Source organism: Schistocerca piceifrons, chromosome 3 (genome assembly GCF_021461385.2).
Source record: "Schistocerca piceifrons isolate TAMUIC-IGC-003096 chromosome 3, iqSchPice1.1, whole genome shotgun sequence".
NCBI classification, from domain to species: domain Eukaryota; kingdom Metazoa; phylum Arthropoda; class Insecta; order Orthoptera; family Acrididae; genus Schistocerca; species Schistocerca piceifrons.
Genome location: NC_060140.1, coordinates 460,605,564 through 460,629,427, shown reverse-complemented (window position 1 = coordinate 460,629,427; position 23,864 = coordinate 460,605,564).

The following is a 23,864-nucleotide window of genomic DNA, read 5'->3' as shown; positions in this document are numbered from 1 at the left end:
TTTGCATGAGGACGGTTTTCAAAACAACCTAGTTTTTAAATCGCAAACACGGAAGAACAAAAAAGAGGATCTCCAAACCTTAGAAAATGAGCATTTGATTTACAGATGTTGCTCCATTACGATTTGCGAGACAATGACGTTGATACATCACAGCAGTAATTCGACTGGTTAACACTACCTGCTCACAACTGGATCTCCGAATGCACAGCTCTTGATTAGATTGCGTAGCTGGCAACGATCCTGGTTTCGAGTTCTGGTCCGTCGGAAACCTTTAATATACAGGTAGTTTCACATCTGTTGCTTACAGTTGATATTTGGGGCTGCCACTGAAGTTTCTGCGCTAACGTCGATTACATGATAGGAATATAATCAGCCTGGGAACTTCTTGGAGGGACGGTGTGCCTTATGTTTAAGTGCAGAAATGTCCACGACTTCGAGTCCGCAGTAAACTACTGAAAGAATATCTATAATGTAAACAAACTTCCTATGTTTTGACAAGAAAAAACGGTAGTCATAAACGTTGATGAACTTGACTCTGCAAGAAGTAGTATAGCGACTTCTTCTTGTCTTTCTTTTGCGCTTGACCCGCCTGGTGGTATGATCTTCTATCTCCTTTCTTGGAACAGCATTATCATAATCATGTGACAGTGGTTTTAGGGCCGCCAGGTCACAAATCCTGTCGCTAAGCATTTTAGAAGCTGCCGCCAGCATGAAGTTAGGCCGCTCCTGACATGGACAACATTTGTAGCCGCTCCTCTAGGGAATAGACGCTACGTTCCTGTCTCAGTTATCTGCCCACTGTACAGTACCGATGGTCTCCATTTTCGCTGTAGTTGCGATTTAGTACTTCTTTTTTAATGAAAATTGGTTCATCCGCCCTTTCCACTGTTGAGGCATTACAAGTTACCATCTTACGCCTTCAAGCCGTTGACCATCCAGCTTAAGAAGTAGAGGTTGTAAAAGTCACCCTATCTCTCCAAATCTAATAGGATCGAGCTCGGAAAAGAACAAGAGGAGGCCAAGGATGTATAGTGATTTCCGCTGTAAATTCTAACTGACTCAAGTCAGTGATTATAAATTACTTGATTGTTTCACATCTTCTGCAAGCTAAATCTACATATTCGAACGACCACCTGTAAGTCGTAAAATGCTTCCGCTCCAGGGACGAAGCTATACGAGCTGTCCAGGCAGAGGTGCCCGGCGATATTCATGGCCATTCCCGGTAGCAGTAGGTGGGGCCGCGCTGGCACAGGGCGCTCAGAATATTCAGGGCAGAGGCGCGTGGCGGAACTCCGCGATGAGCCGGCCCACCCCGTCCAACAGCTGCCAGGCGCCCGCTGACCCCATCGGCAGCGAATTAAGCGCTGTGGAACTGCAAATGTTAGAATGACTCTAAGCACTATGGGACTTAACGTCGGAAGTCATCAGTCCCCTAGACTTAGAACTACTTAAACCTAACAAACCTAACGACATCACACTCATCCATGCCCGAGGCAGGATTAGAACCTGCGACCGTAGCAGCCGCGAGGTTCCACACTGAAGCGCCAGCCGCGTGGTTCTAGACTGAAGCGCCTAGAACCGCTTGGCCACATCGGCCGGCTGTGAAACTGCATTTCCCGTCCCTTAACTGCGAGGAGTCAGGGGCCATTCCTGTATCTTTCCATCTCACTTATACCCAACGTTCTCAATTATACGGTGGATGTATTCTAATCTACATCTACATCTACATTTATACTCCGCAAGCCACCCAACGATGTGTTGCGGAGGGCACTTAGCGTGCCACTGTCATTACCTCCCTTTCCTGTTCCAGTCGCGTATGGTTCGCGGGAAGAACGACTGCCGCAAAGCCTCCGTCCGCGCTCGAATCTCTCTAATTTTACATACGTGATCTCCTCGGGAGGTACAAGTAGGGGGAAGCAATATATTCGGTACCTCATCCAGAAATGCACCCTCTCAAAACCTAGACAGCAACCTACACCGCTCTTCTTTGGATCTTCTCTATCTCCTCTGTCCACCTACCTGGTACGGATCCCACACTGATGAGCAATACTCAATTATAGGTCGAACGAGTGTTTTGTAAGCCACCTCCTTTGTTGATGGACTACATTTTCTAAGGGCTCTCCAAATGAATCCCAACCTGGCACCCGCCTTACCAACAATTAATTTTATATCTTCTGGTAAACCTTGCGGGATGTAAGGTCGTGGTCCATGAAACTCTTCAGCTCCTAACGTTTCGTCCAGTGCTTCGCTGGACATCTTCAGAGGGGTGTTTCTCCTCCGGTGAGTCTTGCCGACTGACGGGTCGGACGTCTGAGAGCGACTTATGTATCGTAGAAAGTGGGCGTGACCAGAGTTACACGTGATATGCAGAGATAACCTTTGTCAGAGATAAAACTTAACTATCGATCGTAATCTTGTCACGGATAAAACTGTCTAGCAATTCTGTAGTGCTACTGTCCAAATATCACTAAGTTAGTGATATTTGGACAGTAGCACTACAGAATTGCTAGACAGTTTTATCCGTGACAAGATTACGATCGATAGTTAAGTTTTATCTCTGACAAAGGTTATCTCTGCATATCACGTGTAACTCTGGTCACGCCCACTTTCTACGATACATAAGTCGCTCTCAGACGTCCGACCCGTCAGTCGGCAAGACTCACCGGAGGAGAAACACCCCTCTGAAGATGTCCAGCGAAGCACTGGACGAAACGTTAGGAGCTGAAGAGTTTCATGGACCACGACCTTACATCCCGCAAGGTTTACCAGAAGATATGTCATCCGGTCGTGAAAGTCTTCATACAATTAATTTTATATGATCATTCCACAAATGTGAGTCTTGCCTACTGTTCCAGTAGTCTATGACTGCCGTAACTACCACAAAAGGTACTCCCTGATGCCTTAACATATGCCCAATGATATTCTCTCTTTATCTGCTGATGAAGTACCCGTGATCTAGGGGTAGCGTCTTTGATTCATAATCAAAACGTCTTCGGTCCCGGGTTCGATCCCTGCCACTGCCTAAATTTTGATAAATAATCAGCATTGGCGGCCGAAGACTTCGGGCATAAGAAGTCAGCCTCATTCTGCCTACGGCCTTGTCAAAGAGGGCGGAGGAGCGGATAGAGGTTCAAGGCACTCTCTTGTCCTAGGGGCGGGAAATTGCCCCTAAAGGCGGAAGAATCAGCAATGATCAACGACATGAGGATGCAGAAGGCAATGGAAACCACTGCATTAAAGACACGTAACGTTTATCCACAGGACATGTGGCCTGTAATTGAAGAAGTGTCATGATGATCTTTCCATTGGCAAAAGATTCCGGAATAGTCCCCCATTCGGATCTCCGGGAGGGGACTGCCAAGGGGGAGGTTACCATGAGAAAAAGATTGAATAATCAACGAAAGGATAACGTTCTACGGCTCGGGGCGTGGAATGTCAGAAGCTTGAACGTGGTAGGGAAACTAGAAAATCTGAAAAGGGAAATGCAAAGGCTCAATATAGATATAGTAGGGGTCAGTGAAGTGAAGTGGAAGGAAGACAAGGATTTCTGGTCAGATGAGTATCGGGTAACATCAACAGCAACAGAAAACGGTATAACAGGTGTAAGTTTCGTTATGAATAGGAAGGTAGGGCAGAGGGTGTGTTACTGTGAACAGTTCAGTGACCGGGTTGTTCTAATCAGAATCGTCAGCAGACCAACACCGACAACGATAGTTCAGGTATACATGCCGACGTCGCAAGCTGAAGATGAACAGATAGAGAAAGTGTATGAGGATAATGAAAGGGTATTGCAGTATGTAAAGGGGGACGAAAATCTAATAGTCATGGGCGACTGGAATGCAGTTGTAGGGGAAGGAGTAGAAGAAAAGGTTATAGGAGAATATAGGCTTGGAACAAGGAATGAAAGAGGAGAAAGACTAATTGAGTTCTGTAACAAGTTTCAGCTAGTAATAGCAAATACCCTGTTCAAGAATCACAAGAGGGAGAGGTATACTTGGAAAAGGTCGGGAGATACGGGAAGATTTCAACTAGATTACATCATGGTCAGACAGAGAATCCCAAATCAGATACTGGATTGTAAGGCGTACCCAGGAGCAGATATAGACTCAGATCATAATATAGTAGTGATGAAGAGTAGGCTGATGTTCAAGACATTAGTCAGGAAGAATCAATACGCAAAGATGTGGGATACGGAAGTACTAAGGAATGACGAGATACGTTTGAAGTTCTCTAACGCTATAGATACAGCAATAAGGAACAGCGCAGTAGGCAGTACAGTTGAAGAGGAATGGACATCTCTGAAAAGGGCCATCACAGAAGTTGGGAAGGAAAACATAGGTACAAAGAAGGTAGCTGCGAAGAAACCATGGGTAACAGAAGAAATACTTCAGTTGATTGATGAAAGGAGGAAGTACAAACATGTTCCGGGAAAATCAGGAATGAAATAAATGGGAAGTGCAGGGAAGCTAAGATGACATAGCTGCAGGAAAAATGTGAAGACATCGAAAAAGATATGATTGTCGGAAGGACAGACTCAGCATACAGGAAAGTCAAAACAACCTTTGGTGACATTAAAAGCAACGGTGGTAACATTAAGAGTGCAACGGTAATTTAGAGGAGAGAGCAGATAGGTGGAAAGAATACATTGAAAGCCTCTATGAGGGTGAAGAATTGTCTGATGTGATGGAAGAAGAAACAGGAGTCGATTTAGAAGAGATAGGGGATCCAGTATTAGAATCGGAATTTAAAAGAGCTTTGGAGGACTTACGGTCAAATAAGGCAGAAGGGATAGATAACATTCCATCAGAATTTCTAAAATCATTGGGGGAAGTGGCAACAAAACGACTATTCACGTTGGTGTGTAGAATGTATGAGTCTGGCGACATACCACCTGACTTTCGGATAAGCACCATCCACACAATTCCGAAGACGGCAAGAGCTGACAAGTGCGAGAATTATCGCACAATCAGCTTAACAGCTGATGCATCGAAACTGCTTACAAGAATAATATACAGAAGAATGGAAAAGAAAATTGAGAATGCGCTAGGTGACGATCAGTTTGGCTTTAGGAAAAGTAAAGGGACGAGAGAGGCAATTCTGACGTTACGGCTAATAATGGAAGCAAGGCTAAAGAAAAATCAAGACATTTCATAGGATTTGTCGACCTGGAAAAAGCGTTCGACAATATAAAATGGTGCAAGCTGTTCGAGATTCTGAAAAAAGTAGGGGTAAGCTATAGGGAGAGACGGGTCAAATACAATATGTACAGCAACCAAGAGAGAATAATAAGAGTGGACGATCAGGAACGAAGTGCTCGTATTAATAAGGGTGTAAGACAAGGCTGTAGCCTTTCGCCCCTACTCTTCAATCTGTACATCGAGGAAGCAATGATGGAAATAAAAGAAAGGGTCAAGAGTGGAATTAAAATACTAGGTGAAAGGATATCAATGATACGATTCGCTGATGACATTGCTATCCTGAGTGAAAGTGAAGAAGAATTAAATGATCTGCTGAACGGAATGAACAGTCTAATGAGTACACAGTATGGTTTGAGAGTAAATCGGGGAATGACGAAGGTAATGAGAAGTAGTAGAAATGAGAACAGCGAGAAACTTAACATCAGGATTGATGGTCACGAAGTCAACGAACGTAAGGAATTCTGCTACCTAGGCAGTAGAATAACCAATGACGGACGGAGCAAGGAGGACATCAAAAGCAGACTAGCTATGGCAAAAAAGGCATTTCTGGCTAAGAGAAATCTACTAATATCAAATATCGGCCTTAATTTGAGGAAGAAATTTCTGAGGATGTACGTCTGGAGTACAGCATTGTATGGTAGTGAAACATGGACTGTGGGAAAACCGGAAGAGAAAAGAATCGAAGCATTTGAGATGTGGTGCTATAGACGAATGTTGAAAAGAAGGTAGGCCGGCCGGTGTGGCCGTGCGGTTCTAGACACTTCAGTCTGTATCCTCGTGTCCGCTGCGGTCGCGGGTTCGAATCCTGCCTCGGGCATGGATGTGTGTGATGTCCTTAGGTTAGGTAGGTTTAAGTAGTTCTAAGTTCTAGGGGACTGATGACCATAGATGTTAAGTCCCATAGTGCTCAGGGCCATTTGAACCATTTGAAAATTAGGTGGACTGATAAGGTAAGGAATGAGGAGGTTCTACGCAGAATCGGAGAGGAAAGGAATGTGTGGAAAACACTGATAAGGAGAAGGGACAGGATGATAGGACATCTGCTAAGACATGAGAGAATGACTTCCATGGTACTAGAGGGAGCTGTAGAGGGCAAAAACTGTAGAGGAAGACAGGGATTGGAATACGTCAAGCAAATAATTGAGGACGTAGGTTGCAAGTGCAACTCTGAGATGAAGAGGTTAGCACAGGAAAGGAATTCGTGGCGGGCCGCATCAAACCAGTCAGTAGACTGATGACCAAAATAAAATCTGCTGATGCTGCGGAGAAACACCTCACTCCTTACCTTTCTGGTCCACCAAATTTTTTACATTTTTCTGTAGCGCCACATCTCAAACACTTCGATTCACATCTTTTCTGGTTTTCCCGCTGTCTGCGATTCGCATTCACACAATGTTGTGCCCCAGACGTCAGGTCTTACAAATTTTGACGTGAAAACTTCTATTCACTTGCCGGTCCAACTCTGCGTGACATAAGACCGTGAGATTTGAATCGCTAATAACTAAGAGACTACTGGACTATAAGCTGTGGTTGAGCCAAAAGCATTTGGAATACGTCGAAATAAAATCGACGACTGAATATCATCATCTGTGGTAGGTAAAGAGGCGCTAAGAGTTAGTGACATACAAAAACTTATACTGGACTGGAACTGCTTATCGCGAGCGGTGACCTTAGCCGCCATCGGCTATCCGTGCACGTCTCCCGGACTGACCCAAGCTTCAAAACGTCACACTTTCTACGTACCTACACCATAGTATCCTATATTTATCACTTAATGGTCGCTTCTTTATTCTGTATTCCGGCACCAGTGAGAACTAAACTATGAGGAATCAGGACACGATATCATCCTCTTATGCCTGCCTCGGCATGTAATATTCATTGCATGTTTGGCTGAACAGACATTAATGAAGATTTACAGTCGTTTAAAATTAATTGTAAATAAATTTCCTGACTGCGAATGTCTTGGCATCAACTGCGTTTGGCAACGATAGTATACTACGTATCAGTGACACGTGGAAGTTTGTACCGGACCGGGACTCGAATCTGGACTTTCCCTTCGGGTCAACGGTACAGGGATGTAGACAGTGTGACATATCGAAGTTTCGGTTGGTCGGGAGGCGTGTACGGATAGCCGAAGTCGGGAAGATAACTTCCCGCAATAAGCAGGAAATCCGCGTTCGAGTACTGGTCTGGTAAAAATTTTCGTGTCACTAACGGGTAGTAACATACGGTACGTACGTGTATATGTACCCAACACGGCAGATGCCATGATATTCGCAGTAAGTGAATTTATTTCGAATTAATTTCGGACCGCTGTCAATAGTCTTTGATGTCTGACCATCCATACATGCAAGTAGGTGGACGATGTTTGTATGTAGTTGTCACGCAGTATTTGTTGTGCCTCTGATGACATCGTAGCGTGCGGCACATGCGCACGGTTATCACAAATGTGTTCAAATGTGTGTGAAATCTTATGGGACTTAATTGCTTAGGTCATCAGTCCCCAAGCTTACACACTACTTAACCTAAATTATCCTAAGGACAAACACACACACCCATGCCCGAGGGAGGACTCGAACCTCCGCCGGGACCAGCCGCACACGGTTATTACAAATTACCGTTCTGTAATATTACAAATTGGTGTACCATGGACACGCTTTTAGATAGGACATAGGACATTGATTCGGGTGTCATTGTGAAGAATTTTTGCAGCACTGGTAGGGCCCATAGTGAGACAACAGAAACGTGCACCTCAATATAAATCGACGTCTGAATTAATTCTACAATAAGAAAACAATGAAAGATCTCATCTCACATAAATAGTAAATACTCTCGCAATTATAAAGAATGCAAGTCAGAGGAAAGCTCACGCCGAAAGGAACTTAACGCGCCTGAAAAGTCCGGTGCCGAGCGAATGCGAGTACTACGGCAGCATCGAAAAGGAAATGAAATAATGTCGGCAATCGATTACGTAACTGGCCCATCGGACATACAGCAACCAGCGACAGTCCGGGCTTGTAATTTATGTATTTTGTAACCATTGTATCACTCTGTGTGACCATTCTATTAAACAGATTGATAATAAAATTACATATTAATACGAAACGGCCGGCCGGTGTGGTCGAGCTGTTGTAGGCGCTACGGTCTGGAACCACGCGACCGCTACGGTCGCAGGTTCGAATCCTGCCTCGGGCATGGATGTGTGTGATGTCCGTAGGTTAGTTAGGTTTAAGTAGTTCTAAGTTCTAGGCGACTGATGACCTCAGAAGATTAGTGCCATAGTGCTCAGAGCAATTTGAGCCAATGCGAAACGCTTGTACTGACTACATTCCTACTTTTCACGGAAATTCCACGACACGGACACGAACTATTCAAACAGAATTCTTTTTGTCTTGATTTAAGGCTTTTCTTTGATATAATAACTCCTTTTAGGGAGTAAGGCTATATTTTACTGTTCTATTCTGCTTTTCTTTCGTTTATCGCGCTTTATTTTGCTTGCTGAACACCTTCACTTCGTTTTCTTCACGGTCTTAATTCAGAATTATCGTTAATCTCACTTCTGCTACTCCTCATTATTTTCGTCTTTTATGTATATGAAATACATTCGATGTTGTAAATACGGACAACCATCAGCTGAATAATGGAATGGTAACAGTGAAAATTTCTGCCAAACTGGGTGTCGAACCTGGATTTCCCGCATTACATAAGTGGTCACCTTATCGTTTTCACTATGAATGCACAACTCACGGCCAGACCCAGAACTCTATATGTCATCGTTCATACACAACATAGTGCACTCGCACACACATTATATAATTTCGGTATAGGGGAAAAGATTTAACTGAAGCCGCTTGATTCCCCAACAAAACACGGCGACACATCGACACCCGCCACAACTAGAGTGGAGTGAAAAACACGGACAGCTCTTTTCTCGAAAAAGTGTTGTAAGTACGAACATAGCACAAAACTAAAAAAAGCAGAATGGGTTTCTGACGGTTCGTCAAGACCGAAGAAGGTGCGTATTTAACGCCGGAGCTTAACAACATCGCAAAGAAGGATTTTTCTGACATTTTTCACGTGGTTGTATGAACTTCATGAGCGTTGTATTCAAATGGGGGTATATTACATAGAACATCTTAACTTTTATGTGTTTTTTTTTATTTTTCCAGTTTCGTAACTTTTTGGACTGATGAAGTGTATTGATGGTTAAATGAATTACCTTTTTTTGAAAGTATCTATTTGAAGAATATACTTGAGAAAAACATGTGTCTATAGTAAGGAGCAGATAATGATTCATCTGCGTATAAGTGTTTGCTAAATCAAACAGCGTACTTTGGGCAACGTGATCCACAACTCGGTTACTTTCTTTTATGTGAGTCGCCTAACGGTGTTTAATGCTTCTCTTATACATGCGAAAACATTTACATGGTGCACGCGTCAAGGTCACTTTGGTACTAACTCTTATTGTATATGTTACTTCGGAGAGCAGATCGTGAAGTCAGAGCAGCTGCGGTTTCTTTGGAGTTAAGTGTTCGCATAACAATAAGGTCGTGTTGGCAGCGAAAAGATGCTTTGAATTGGCGATTCATGTGCGAAAGTGTGCGATGAGCTCATTCCGTGATATCTTATTTCTTCGTGTTGCGATTATATTTGTGGCAGATATGTTCCACAAACATTCCTTAAAGCAACTGATTATGAAGTTTGTTAGGAAGAAAAAGAGCACTGCATTAGAATTAAGTGATACCAGAAAATGAACCAACTATCAGAATTGCATGGGATACAGCAAAAAGGAAATGAAAATTAGGTGAGGAGTACACGAAAAGAGCCGATGTGGACGTAAAGTTGCCAAAAAAATGTAACCATCCTGACAAAGTAGTTAATTTAGATTTTAGTGGAAGCCAGTCATTACAAAAACAAAAACATTTAAGTATTAAAGTGAGAGAAAGCCTGTTAATTGTTCTTAATAGGTAAATAATTCTAACACAACGGCTGTGTAAAACTTCTCTCTGAAGATTCCCAGGCATAGTAAATAATAGTGGAATCGAAAGTGTAACACTGGACATCGTGTATCTTCAGTCTGTCCACAAGTAGACGTACGCAGTGTACCGATATTCAACGAATAGAAAACTTCTCGATCCGATCTACATATTAGCAACATTTGTAACATTTATTTATAGTTAGTAACTACTAATCGTCCATCTGCAGCTACATAGAAACTCCGCAAGCCACCGTATGGTGCGTGACGGGGGTACACCGCACCACTACTAGTAATCACATAAATTACTCACATAATGTGAGGACTCATGAGCTGATCGGTATTTCACCAATTTCAGAGCAATGTAAAGATGTGAATTAATGAAGAGAAGAAATGACCATTGGTGGCACAATAAAACTATGTCCTCTCGAACGAAATATCCTCACACATGACCGTATATTTCTCTTGGAGTCTTTTCTTTACAAACATATCAGTCGACAATTGGCGGATGCTGCGCTGTTTATTGTGCATCACGCAAAGAAAAAGTGTTTGTGTTACGCTTATAAATGCGAAAAATAGAAGTAGTGACAAACAGTATCAAAGGCAGATGTAGAACTGAAATTGCCGTAGATGTTTTAACGATGAGTTAACTGAAGTTTTAAATATGTAATATGCCAATTTAAGCTGGGCGAAAGACCAAAACACGCCTCATAAAAAATAGTGGCTGGAGCTGTATTTCTTAAGGCAACTTATAAAAAGCTATAGAAAGCTGCAACCAGCTTTAGGCTCGATTTGGAGATTTTCCTGATAGTGTTGAATAGTTTTTGGTATTACTCTTTGTAAGTGAACTACTTTTTGTGTTCAGTAACAATAGGTGCCCGTATTTAAAAGTCATGGAAATTATGACTAGACAGATACCATTGCTAAGAATTCCTTGGTTCAGGGCTGATAATGGGAGTGAGAAATTGTGAAAGCTAATTATCAGTCGGCATTTTTGATCCGTCGTTTGTTGGGATCCATTGCAACGCCAGAGCTATTGATACAGCCAACTGGTTCCAGTTTCAAAGCAAGTATTATAGCCAGTCTCATGGCGTAGCTATGGGCTCACCTCTAAGTCCTATAGTATCCCAAATTTTCATAGACGATTTAAAACAAAATTTCTTACAGAAAGAGCCATTTAATTGTAAAATTAAGTACTGGTTCAGATATGTCGATGATGTGCCATATTTGTGGACTAATACCACAAGACAGTCAGATACATTACTACAGCATTAAAAAACTCACAACATAAAAAAATTCAGTTTACAATGGAGCGGAATGCTCTTCTATAAATTTCTTTGGCCTTTAATAGATATTAGTACAAGAAAACATGTGTTTAGCATATACAGAAAGAAACATAGCCGCTGATACTGTAATCCCTATAAGCTCTCAGCAACCACACAACTACAAGCATGCAGCTTCCCATTTAATTGTGCATCATCTCATATCTGTCTCATTTGTACAAATAGTATCTGTGTAAGTCGCACTTAATGTTTATCTGTGTTTGCGACAATCAGTTGTCACTTGAAAATGGCCTGAGTAGCCGAAAGTCGGTTCGTCACTAAATTGACATAATTTTGTAAAACATTAGGACGTTTCTTCCTTTTTTAATATTGCAACATTTTATTTACAAAACGACCGTACTGTGCATGCATTCATTTCAGACGTAATGAGTAACTTATGTGGATGATTTGAAAGTGGACTGAAAATATCAGAAACTAGTCACACTTAATAAAGACGAAGTTGTTTGCAGTTTTCACAGAATTTTACAATTTTGTTGAACCATTTCATGTCGCTGCATTGTTGCCAACCAGCATGCTGGAAGTAAGTCATATTTTCCGCTTAAATGATACGCAACTGTGTAAACTACCCTTACGAGTCCCCACGTCTAATATCGATAAAATCTGGGCGGAGACTCCTCATCCTTCATTGCAATGCAGCAGTTTGTTGCTAGTTGGTGAGATATTTCTGAAGCTGGTGCAAGATTAAATTGGTGAAGAAAGAATTAAAAATATTATGTAGCATCAAGGAGTTATGGACATCTGGTTATGGTGCCCGACCCAGTACACAGTTTTAGTCACATAACTGTAGTCATCCCAGATTTGATATCAAACGTCTGTGCCCTTGACAGTACTGGCAGTATGCTGGGAATCTCTTAGTATGCAGTTCCACTTTCAACAAGTTTCTGCTTTTTGAAGAATCTCTTCCACCTCAATAACGCTGAGAGTCGTTGACGTGAAAGTGACATTCTAACCGCAAAAATGTTCCCGCGTCACTGGGGACGTTCGTCGGCGATGCATACACGAGCTCGACCCGGCGGCAAGTGGAACGCCGCGGCCCGCTGCGGTTACACTTTCACCTCGCACTGCCCGCCCTACGCGTCAGCGGCACTTAAACTTTTATTCCCGCGCGCACTTATTTATGGGTTTCGTTATTTACACTGACTGGCTGCTCGGATCTTACGGTGCGGTAAAGTGTCGGGTCTGCCCTCCGCCCACACAGCAGCGCACCCGCCGTTAACAACCGACAGCTTGCGTCCCCTCAGGTGCGTAAAAGCGGTCTCGGCTGCGCGAGCAACTCGCGGCAAGGGCTCGGACCTTGCTTTCTGGGCATCGCCTTGCGGCGGTAGACCGTGATCTGTGGTGCTGACGACTGTCAATATTTTTTTCCCGTTTACAGACTCTCCACCCAAATTTCCACACCATTGGAATATACAGGATCTTTATCTGGGAGTGCCGGCCGCGTTGGCCGAGCGGTTCTAGGCGCTTCATTCCGGAACCGCGAGACCGCTACGGTCGCAAGTTCGAATCCTGCCTAGGGCATGGATGTGTGTGACGTCCTTAGGTTAGTTAGGTTTAAGTAGTTCTAAGTTCTAGGGAACTGATGACCTCAGATGTTAAGTCCCATAGTGCTCAGATTCATTTCTCTGGGAGTTCGTGCGTGTGAGTGTTACTAAACGTCCGGCCTTCCACAAAAATTTTGAAAAATACACTCAGTCGGTAGTACAATTATGAAATTATTTAATTAAGGCTCGTCGTGCTCTTTGAATCATGTCTAAATCTATGGATGTACGAAATTTTTACAAATCATTTGTTGTTGTGGTCTTCAGTCCTGAGACTGGTTTGATGCAGCTCTCCACGCTACTCTATCCTGCGCAAGCTTCTACATCTCCCAGTACGTACTGCAGCCTACATCCCTGTGAATCTGCTTCGTGTATTCATCTCTTGGTCTCCCTCTAAGATTTTTACCCTCCACGCTGACCTCCAATACTAAATTGGTGATCCCTTGATGCCTCAAAACATGACCTACCAACCGATCCCCACAAAAGTAACCTTTATTGTGAAAAGAGTAAATAACTTACAGAAATGTTTTCTATAACACTGAATGCGCTATGTATTCAAGTTTTATTCTCGCCTAACACTATTAGTTCCTGACACTCCCTCTACAGTAGGTGGCATTCGCGTATGAGTAGTTCCAACAGCCATCACGAAGACGTAGAATGGTTCAGGGCGTGCACAGTGTTGTTTATGGTTTCATGACTTCAAATTCGCTACCACACTTCAGAGACTATTCAGGAATAAATATTACAAGCCTCCATCTCAAAGACAAACTGTTATTAAATGGTACAATCGATTCACCAAAGGTGGCTGTGGATCGCATAAAATGCCGGGTCAGGGTCAGTCAGCAGTCTCTGACGCAACAATTGAACAAGATGGGCAGTCTTACATTCGTAATCCGGGTAAATCAACAAGACATGTCAGCTTAGAACTGAATATACCTAGTTTCACATGCTGCGACGTTGTCGCGAATAAAACAGTGACCCGAAAATAGAATAATGTCCTTAACTTTACGTCTATGGTCACAAACCTTTTGTCAACAGATTACCGGTTTCGGTCTATAACGACCATCTTCAGATCTGTTTTATGAAAAGTACATTGTTTTTATAAAACAGGTCTGAAGATGGTCATTATAGACCGAAACCGGCAATCTGTTGACGAAAAATTTGTGATCATAGACGTAAAGTAAAGGAAATTTAGAATATATCTAGTGTTACAATGTGGAAAGTACTACGGAAAAGCCTGTCAGCCTGTCATTCAAATCCCACAAAACGGAACTTTGCAAGGTTTAGGAGAAAGTGACAAAGAAAAATGAGCTGAGTTTTGTGTAGAAATGTTTAACAAAGTTCACTGCAAATTTGACATTGCTCGTGTTACAAAAGATAGCCGTACTGAACATTTGCAAATAAAACTTGAAGATATACTGCATTAAGTGCTCTATCCAACATTTCTGTAAGATCTCTGCCTTTTTCATAATTAAAGGTTACCTTAATAACTTATTTATAAACATCCTGTATGTGTCCAAAGAAAAGCTGTATGTAGGATTTGAAAAGACTTCATCTCCTCAGTGGAGAGCACTACACACTGCCAGAAATCACGAATCTTAGATGCACTGAGAGAACAAGACGCCATATGATATCCGCATACGAATTGAACCGTATGCACATCACTTTTGCTCCCTCATTGTGGGTAATTCAGATACTCATACTTGCAAACTAGTCGTTATACTGATGTTGTTTCTAAAATAGTTGATGCTTTCCTGCCTGTTCCATAAATTACCCCAGCTTTCCTCCTATACCTCATTTACAGCTGCCAGCCCTGGAACTAACATATTCAGTTGACTAACACATTCAGTTGCTCACTAAGAAGTCAATATGAAACGAGACTCACGTTTATAGGAGCAAAACTGCTTCCAGTAGATTCCTTTCTATGAATCTCGAGCGTAGACCGACCCTTGTAATTTCTCGGCTCCGGACCGTTATTGCCTCTATTCCAAAACCCACAGTTACAAACTAACATTCACTTCGTACAAGAAACAGTCTTAGTTGCGAAGTTATTTTTGTTCCAAATAACGCGTTTTGTCTGGTTAAGACTTCATCAGATTTTATGAAAAGTTACCAAGAGCACTTCATATGACCGGCTGGGAAGACGATTGATCAGAATTGATGGTGAATGAACCATATAAACGACATTTTTTGTCAGACTAGATCCACTTGGAAATTGTGAACACAATCGAGCGAATCACAGCGTAGAGCCACACGTACATCTTATAAACCACAATTACAGGTAAGTAAACCGTCTAAAAGTGGGCTACATTGGAATTTGACCAGGCGAAACGGGTTGTTTGTAATAACTAACTTGCATTTGAGACTATTTCTTATATAATCATGAAAAAACGATTACTGTACAATCTGCCTGCCATGAAACTGAATAACCTTCATCGCATTCACTTCTTTATTCGGCACCAATGAAAACTGCTTGGAAAATGGTAAAAAGTTGCCTTACGAACGCCACCTAACACTACCCACTACACATAGCTGCCAGTTTCCTATTCCTCTGTCGGAAGAAAAAGACCCAAGTAGAGAGTGATGTGAAAACTTACGTCACCGAATATTCCATGATTGATGGTTTCTTACGTCAGGCACCAGGGTACTAATAGCAGACGAATAATAGACCCTACCACTGCGATTAACACTGCAATTCTCCGTCCTTATATGGGCGATAATCAGCAGTCACAACCGACTATCAGACATTTGAGTCATTCTGCTATGGAAAGGCGCAGATTCTGTAGAAGTGGGTGAAACCTGCCTGTATCATACATGCAAGCAGTAAATTTACGTCAATTTTCATTCAGTAATTTAGTCCTGTAGAGGGTCTTTCATACCCTGGGCAAGAAAACAATTGACACGATATCTGAGGTGTACTTACAGCAATATCGGAGCACAAAACTTTGACTTGCAAGTGACGTCGGGGCAGCATCGCTGGCTCATACCGTGGAGGTCGCGGGTTTATGAGCCTGTATTTAATTGTGTGATTTGAAAGGAACGATGTCCGCCCCCGGTAGGTGAGTGGTCACAGCTACAGAATGTCAATCCTAAGGGCCCGGGTTCGATTCCCGTCTGCGTCGGAGATTTTCTCCGCTCAGAGTCTGGGTGTTGTGTTGTCCTAATCATCATTTCATCCCTATCGACGCGCAAGTAGCCGAAATGGCGTCAAATCCAAAGACTTGCACCCGGCGAACCGTCTACCCGACGGGAGGCCCTAGTCACACGACTTTTTTTTTATGGAACCCTACTGTGTACGGTGGCTATATTACTAAAATCAAATGACAGAAGTAGCCACAAACATGTGTGGACTACAGGAAAATGCAAAAAGTAATGTTGTATTTGCCAAACCACTAAGTAACCTAATTTCCGTAAATTATGGGTAGGTGCGTGGCGAGGGGGGGGAGGGGGGGGGGCATGAGCTCTGACGCCACGTACAATCACATCCCAGATGCATTCGATGGAGTTCAGGAATTCAGATCTGACGGTGGGGCAGCACACCAATTGGGACTCGCCAGTGTGTTCCTCGAACCACTCCATCACACTCCTGCACCTTGTGGCATGGTACATTATCTTGCCGCAAAATGCCACTGCCGTCGCAAACATGATCGTCAGGACGTGGTGTTCGTAATCTGCAACCAGTGTACGATTAACCTTGGCAGTCATGGTGCCTTGTACAAGCTCCACTGGGCCAATGGATGTCCACGTGAATGTTCCCCAGAATACAATGGAGCTGCCACCAGCTAGTCTTCGTTCCTCAGTACAGGTGTCAAGGAGCTGTTCCACTGGAAGAAGACGATTCGTGCTCTCCCATCGACATGATGACGGCCGCGGAGGCCCATAGTTGGGAGTGTTCGGTACACTGTGTGTTCAGACACACTTGCCATCTGCCCAGTATCAAAGTCTGATGTTAGTTCCGACACAGTTCGTCGCCTGTCCTTTTTTACGTCTGCCCAGCCCCCGACGTCCGATATCTGTAATGAGGGTGGCTGTCCAATTCCAAGACGCCACGTCTGGACGTGGTTTCACCTTGGTTTCACCACATGTTGAAGACTGTCACCACAATACTCCTCGAACAGCCGACAAATCGTGCTTCCTCCTAAATGCTCACGCCGAGGCTTTGGGCCATCACAATCTCCCCTAATTTAAACTCAGATAGATCGTGCGTATTCCTCGTTCTACACACGGAAAGCACGTGCACTAACGCCACATGAACCGTGCGTGTGTCTGATAGCAGTCATTCCTCGCCAAGTGACTCTGCTATCTCCTGGACGGGTTTATATCGAAGGTAAGTCATAATGTTCTGGTTGATCAGCGTGAAAGTAAGGTGGCTGTTAACGATGTTATTGCTACAGAAAATAGTTTGGTTTGATTCGGACCACAGTTCTCAGTTATTTGTTGGATGCATTACAATCTCTGTTTTCCGTACTATTGTTCTGTCGCTTCTTCTTGTCAGTGTTTTCCAGGTATTTATTTCCTGACCAAGTCTATTGAGAAGCTCTTCGTTTCTTACCTTATACGGGCCATCTTAATTTCAACATATTTGGTTCAAATGGCTCTGAGCACTATGGGACTCAACTGCTGTGGTCATAAGTCCCCTAGAACTTAGAACTACTTAAACCTAACTAACCTAAGGACATCACACACATCCATGCCCGAGGCAGGATTCGAACCTGCGACCGTAGCGGTCGTGCGGTTCCAGACTGTAGCGCCTTTAACCGCTCGGCCACTCCGGCCGGCTTCAACATATTTCTTTAACATCATGTCTCAAAATCTTCTCATCTTTTCCGGCTTCCCCACACTGTACGATTAACTTCTATAGTAAGTTGAATTCCAAATTGTTACAAATTGCTTCAGTTAAGGTCAATGTCTGATACTAGTGGACTTCTTTTGGCCAGAAACGCCCCCTCTGTCTGTGTAAGTCCGCTTTTTATGTCCAACGTCCTCTGTCCATCATATGTTATTTTGCTTCCAAGGTAAGAGGATTCCTTCACTTCACCTCCTTTGCGAGCCCCAAATTTGATAAAATTATCACTAATCTCATATCTACTATCGCTCTTTACTTTCTTCTGTATACAGGGTGGTCCACTGATCGTGACCGGGCCAAATATCTCACGAAATAAGCGTCAATCGAAAAAGCTACAAAGACGAAACTTGTCTAGCTTGAAGGGGGAAACAACATGGCGCTGGGTGGCCCGCTAGATGGCACTGCCATAGGTCAAACGGATATAAACTACGTTTTTTTACATATTCGTGTAATACGTAAAGAAATATGAATGTTTTAGTTGGACCACTTTTTTCGCTTTGTAATAGTCACAAACATACGGCTCACAATTTTAGATGAACAGTTGGTAACAGGTATGTTTTTTTTAATTAAAATGCAGAACGTAGGTACGTTTGAACATTTTATTTCGGTTGTTCCAATGTGATACATGTACCTTTGTGAACTTATCATTTCTGAGAACGAATGCTGTTACAGCGTGATTACCTGTAAATACCACATTAAAGCAATAAATGCTCAAAATGATGTCCGCGAGTAGTTCGCCTACCGTAATGTTCGCACATGCTTTGACAATGTGCTGACGCATGTTGTCAGGTGTTGTCGGTGGATCACGATAGCAAATATCCTTCAGCTTTCCCCACAGAAGGAAATCTGGGGACGTCAGATCCGGTGAACGTGCGGGTCATGGTATGGTGCTTCGACGACTAATCCACCTGTCATGAAAAATGCTATTCAGTACCGCTTCAACCGCACGCGAGCTGTGTACCGGACATCCATCTTGTTGGAAGTATATCGCCATTCTGTCAAGCAGTGAAACAACTTGTAGTAACATCGGTAGAACATTACGTACGAAATCAGCATACATTACACCATTTAGATTGCATCGATAAAATTGAGGCCAATTATCCTTCCTCCCATAATGCCGCACCGTACATTAACCCGCCAAGGTCGCTGATGTTCCACCTGTCGCAGCCATCGTGGATTTTCCGTTGTTCAATAGTGCATATTATGCCGGTTTACGTTACCGCTGTTTGTGAATGACGCGTCGTCGCTAAATAGAACGCGTGCAAAAAATCTGCCATCGTCCCGTAATTTCTCTTGTGCCCAGTGGCAGAACTGTACACGACGTTCAAAGTCGTCGCCATACAATTACTGGAACATAGCCGGCCGAGATAGCCGTGCGCTTCTAAGCGCTACAGTCTGGAACCGCGCGACCGTTACGGTCACAGGTTCGAATCCTACCTCGGGCATGGATGCGTGTGATGTCCTTAGGTTAGTTAGGTTTAAGTAGTTCTATGTTCTAGGGGACTGATGACCTCAGAATTTAGGTCCCATAGTGCTCAGAGCCATTTGAACCATTTTGAACCTGGTGCATAGAAATATGGTATGGGTGCAATCGATATTGATGTAGCATTCTCAACACCGACGTTTTTGAGATTCCCGATTCTCGCGCAATTTGTCTGCTACTGATGTGCGGATTAGCCACGACAGCAGCTAAAATACCTACTTGGGCATCATCATTTGTTGCAGGTCGTGGTTGACGTTGCACATTTGGCTGCACACTACCTGTTTCCTTAAATAACGTAACAATCCGGCGAACGGTCCGGACACTTGGATGATGTCGTACAGGATACCGAGCAGCATACATAGCACTCGCCTGTTGGGCATTTTGATCACAATAGCCATACATCAACTAGATATCGACCTTTTCCGCAATTGGTAAACGATCCATTTTAACACGGGTAATGTATCACGAAGCAAATACCGTCCGCACTGGCGAAATGTTACGTGATACCACGTACTTTACCGAGCGAGGTGGCGGAGTGGTTAGCACATTGGACTTGCATTCGGGAGGACGACGGTCCAATCCCGCATCCGGCAATCCTGATTTAGTTTTTCCGTGATTTCCCTAAATCGCTCGAGGCAAATGCCCTTTGAAAGGGCACGGCCGACTTCCTTCCCCGTCCTTCCCTAATCCGATGAGACCGATGACCTCGCTGTTTGGTCTCTTCCACCAAACAACCCAACCCAACCACGTACTTATACGTTTGTGACTATTACAGCACCATCTATCACAAAGCGAGAAATGTGGTGCAACTAAAATACACATATTTCTTTACGTACTACACGAATATGTAATAAAAATGGGGGTTCTTATTTTAAAAAAAACGCAGTCGATATCCGTTTGACCTATGGCAGCGTCATCTAGCGGGCCAACCTTAGCGCCATCTGGTTGCCCCCTTCAAGCTAGACGAGTTTCGTTCTTTGAAATTTTTGCGTTTGATGCTTATTTCTTGAGTTGTTTGGCTCGGTCACTATCAATGGACCACACTGAATATTCAATAAACAGTGTATTCTCATTACACTCTTAGTTCCATTCGGTAAGTCCTGCAGTTCTCCAATCCATATTCTATACTCATTAGACTGTTCATTCCTTCCAACAGATCCTTAAATACTTCGTCATTTTCACTTATAATAGTAACGGCATCAGCTAATCTTATCATTGGTGTCCTTCCATCCTGAATTAAAATCTCACTCCAGAAACTATTAATTATTCCTGTCACTGCTTTTTCGATGTGCAGAATGAACAGTAGTAGGTAAAAGTTCATTCCTCTCACAAACACTTTTTAATCCGATCACTTCGTTCTTGGTTTTCCATTCTTACTGTTCCTTCTTGGTTTTCATACATGTATTACCCGTCTTTCACTGTGGCTTCCTGAGAATAGCGAACATACTGCACCATTTTTCATTGTCGAACGCTACGTCGACAAATCCTATGAAAGTTTCTTTATTTTTCAAAAATATTGTGTCCATTATAAGCAAAACTCCATAATTCTCTCTCTCGTACCTATACCTTCACTAAAGCCGAACTAATCGTCCCTAGGAGATCTTCAACTTGCTTCCCCACTGTCATGTTTTGCCAGCAACCTCGATGCATGAGCAGTTAAGATGATTGTTCGATAGTTATCGCACTTACTTGCCATTGCTGTCTTATAGAATGTGAGGATGATATTTTTCAGAAAGTTTAATGGTATTTCTCCAGTCTCACAGATTCTACACATCAACCTGAACAGTCGTTCAGTTGCCAGTTCTCCTACTGATTTCAGAAATTTCGAATGGCTGTTATGTATCCCCTCTGCCTTACTTGTTGACAAGTCCTGCACAGCTCTATCAGACTCTGAACGTAACACTGGATGCCTATGTATGCTAAATCGATTTCCGTTTCTTCTTGTGTCTTTTCATCGTACAGTTCCTGCCCTTCGTAGAAGCCTTCAGTGTATTCTTTCCACTTATCCGATCGCCCACATTTAACAATGGATTTTCTCTTTCATTATTATTCCTGACATCTTTGCTTTTATTTTCATCGAAGGTTGTTTTGACTTTCTGCATGTTGAATCTGTACTTGCGACTATCTTTTTTTCAGTTTCTTCACATTAACTTTCAAATTCTAAAGGCGGCAGTGCTAAAATACAGGGAGCGAAAGGCTATTTACAATTTGTACAGAAACCATAAGGCAGTTATAAGAGTCGAGGGGCATGAAAGGGAAGCAGTGGTGGGAAGGGAATGAGACAGGGTTGTTGCCTCTCCCCAATGTTATTCAATCTGTATATTGAGCAAGCAGTAAAGGAAACAAAAGAAAAATTCGCAGTAGGTATTAAAATCCATGGAGAAGAAATAAAAGCTTTGAGGTTCGCCGATGACATTGTAATTCTGTCAGAGACAGCAAAGGACTTGGAAGAGCAGTTGAACGGAATGGACAGTGTCTTGAACGGAGGATATAAAATGAACATCAACAAAAACAAAACGTGGATAATGGGATGTAGTCGAATTAAGTTGGGTGATGCTGAGGGAATTAGATTAAGAAATGAGACACTTAAAGTAGCAAAGGAGTTTTGCTATTTGGGGAGCAAAACAACGGATGATGGTCGAAGTAGAGAAGATATAAAATGTAGACTGGCTATGACAAGGAAAGCGTTTTTGTAGAAGAGAAATTTGTTAACATCGAGTATAGATTTAAGTGTCAGGAAGTCGTTTCTAAAAGTATTTGTATGGAGTGTAGCCATGTATGGAAGTGAAATATGGACGATAAATAGTTTGGACAGGAAGAGAATAGAAGCTTTCGAAATGTGGTGCTACAGAAGAATGCTGAAGATTAGATGGGTAGATCACATAACCAATGAGGAGGTGCTGAATAGAATTGGGGAGAAGAGGAGTTTGTGGCACAACTTGACGAGAAGAAGGGACCGGTTGGTAGGACATGTTCTGAGGCATCAAGGGATCACAAATTTAGCATTGGAGGGCAGGGTCGAGGGCAAAAATCGTAGAGGGAGACCAAGAGATGAATACACTAAGCAGATTCAGAAGGATGTACACTGCTGGAAATAGAAATAAGAACACCGTGAATTCATTGTCCCAGGAAGGGGAAACTTTATTGACACATTCCTGGCGTCAGATACATCACATGATCACACTGACAGAACCACAGGCACATAGACACAGGCAACAGAGCATGCACAATGTCGGCAGTAGTACAGTGTATATCCACCTTTCGCAGCAATGCAGGCTGCTATTCTCCCATGGAGACGATCGTAGAGATGCTGGATGTAGTCCTGTGGAACGGCTTGCCATGCCATTTCCACCTGGCGCCTCAGTTGGACCAGCGTTCGTGCTGGACGTGCAGACCGCGTGAGACGACGCTGCATCCATTCCCAAACATGCTCAATGGGGGACAGATCCGGAGATCTTGCTGGCCAGGGTAGTTGACTTACACCTTCTAGAGCACGTTGGGTGGCACGGGATACATGCGGACGTGCATTGTCCTGTTGGAACAGCAAGTTCCCTTGCCGGTCTAGGAATGGTAGAACGATGGGTTCGATGACGGTTTGGATGTACCGTGCACTATTCAGTGTCCCCTCGACGATCACCAGTGGCCAGTGTAGGAGATCGCTCCCCACACCATGATGCCGGGTGTTGGCCCTGTGTGCCTCAGTCGTATGCAGCCCTGATTGTGGCGCTCACCTGCACGGCGCCAAACACGCATACGACCATCATTGGCACCAAGGCAGAAGCGACTCTCATCGCTGAAGACGACACGTCTCCATTCGTCCCTCCATTCACGCCTGTCGCGACACCACTGGAGGCGGGCTGCACGATGTTGGGGCGTGAGCGGAAGACGGCCTAACGGTGTGCGGGACCGTAGCCCAGCTTCATGGAGACGGTTGCGAATGGTCCTCGCCGATACCCCAGGAGCAACAGCGTCCCTAATTTGCTGGGAAGTGGCGGTGCGGTCCCCTACGGCACTGCGTAGGATCCTACGGTCTTGGCGTGCATCCGTGCGTCGCTGCGGTCCGGTCCCAGGTCGACGGGCACGTGCACCTTCCGCCGACCACTGGCGACAACATCGATGTACTGTGGAGACCTCACGCCCCACGTGTTGAGCAATTCGGCGGTACGTCCACCCGGCCTCCCGCATGCCCACTATACGCCCTCGCTCAAAGTCCGTCAACTGCACATACGGTTCACGTCCACGCTGTCGCGGCATGCTACCAGTGTTAAAGACTGCGATGGAGCTCCGTATGCCACTGCAAACTGGCTGACACTGACGGCGGCGGTGCACAAATGCTGCGCAGCTAGCGCCATTCGACGGCCAACACCGCGGTTCCTGGTGTGTCCGCTGTGCCGTGCGTGTGATCATTGCATGTACAGCCCTCTCGCAGTGTCCGGAGCAAGTATGGTGGGTCTGACACACCGGTGTCAATGTGTTCTTTC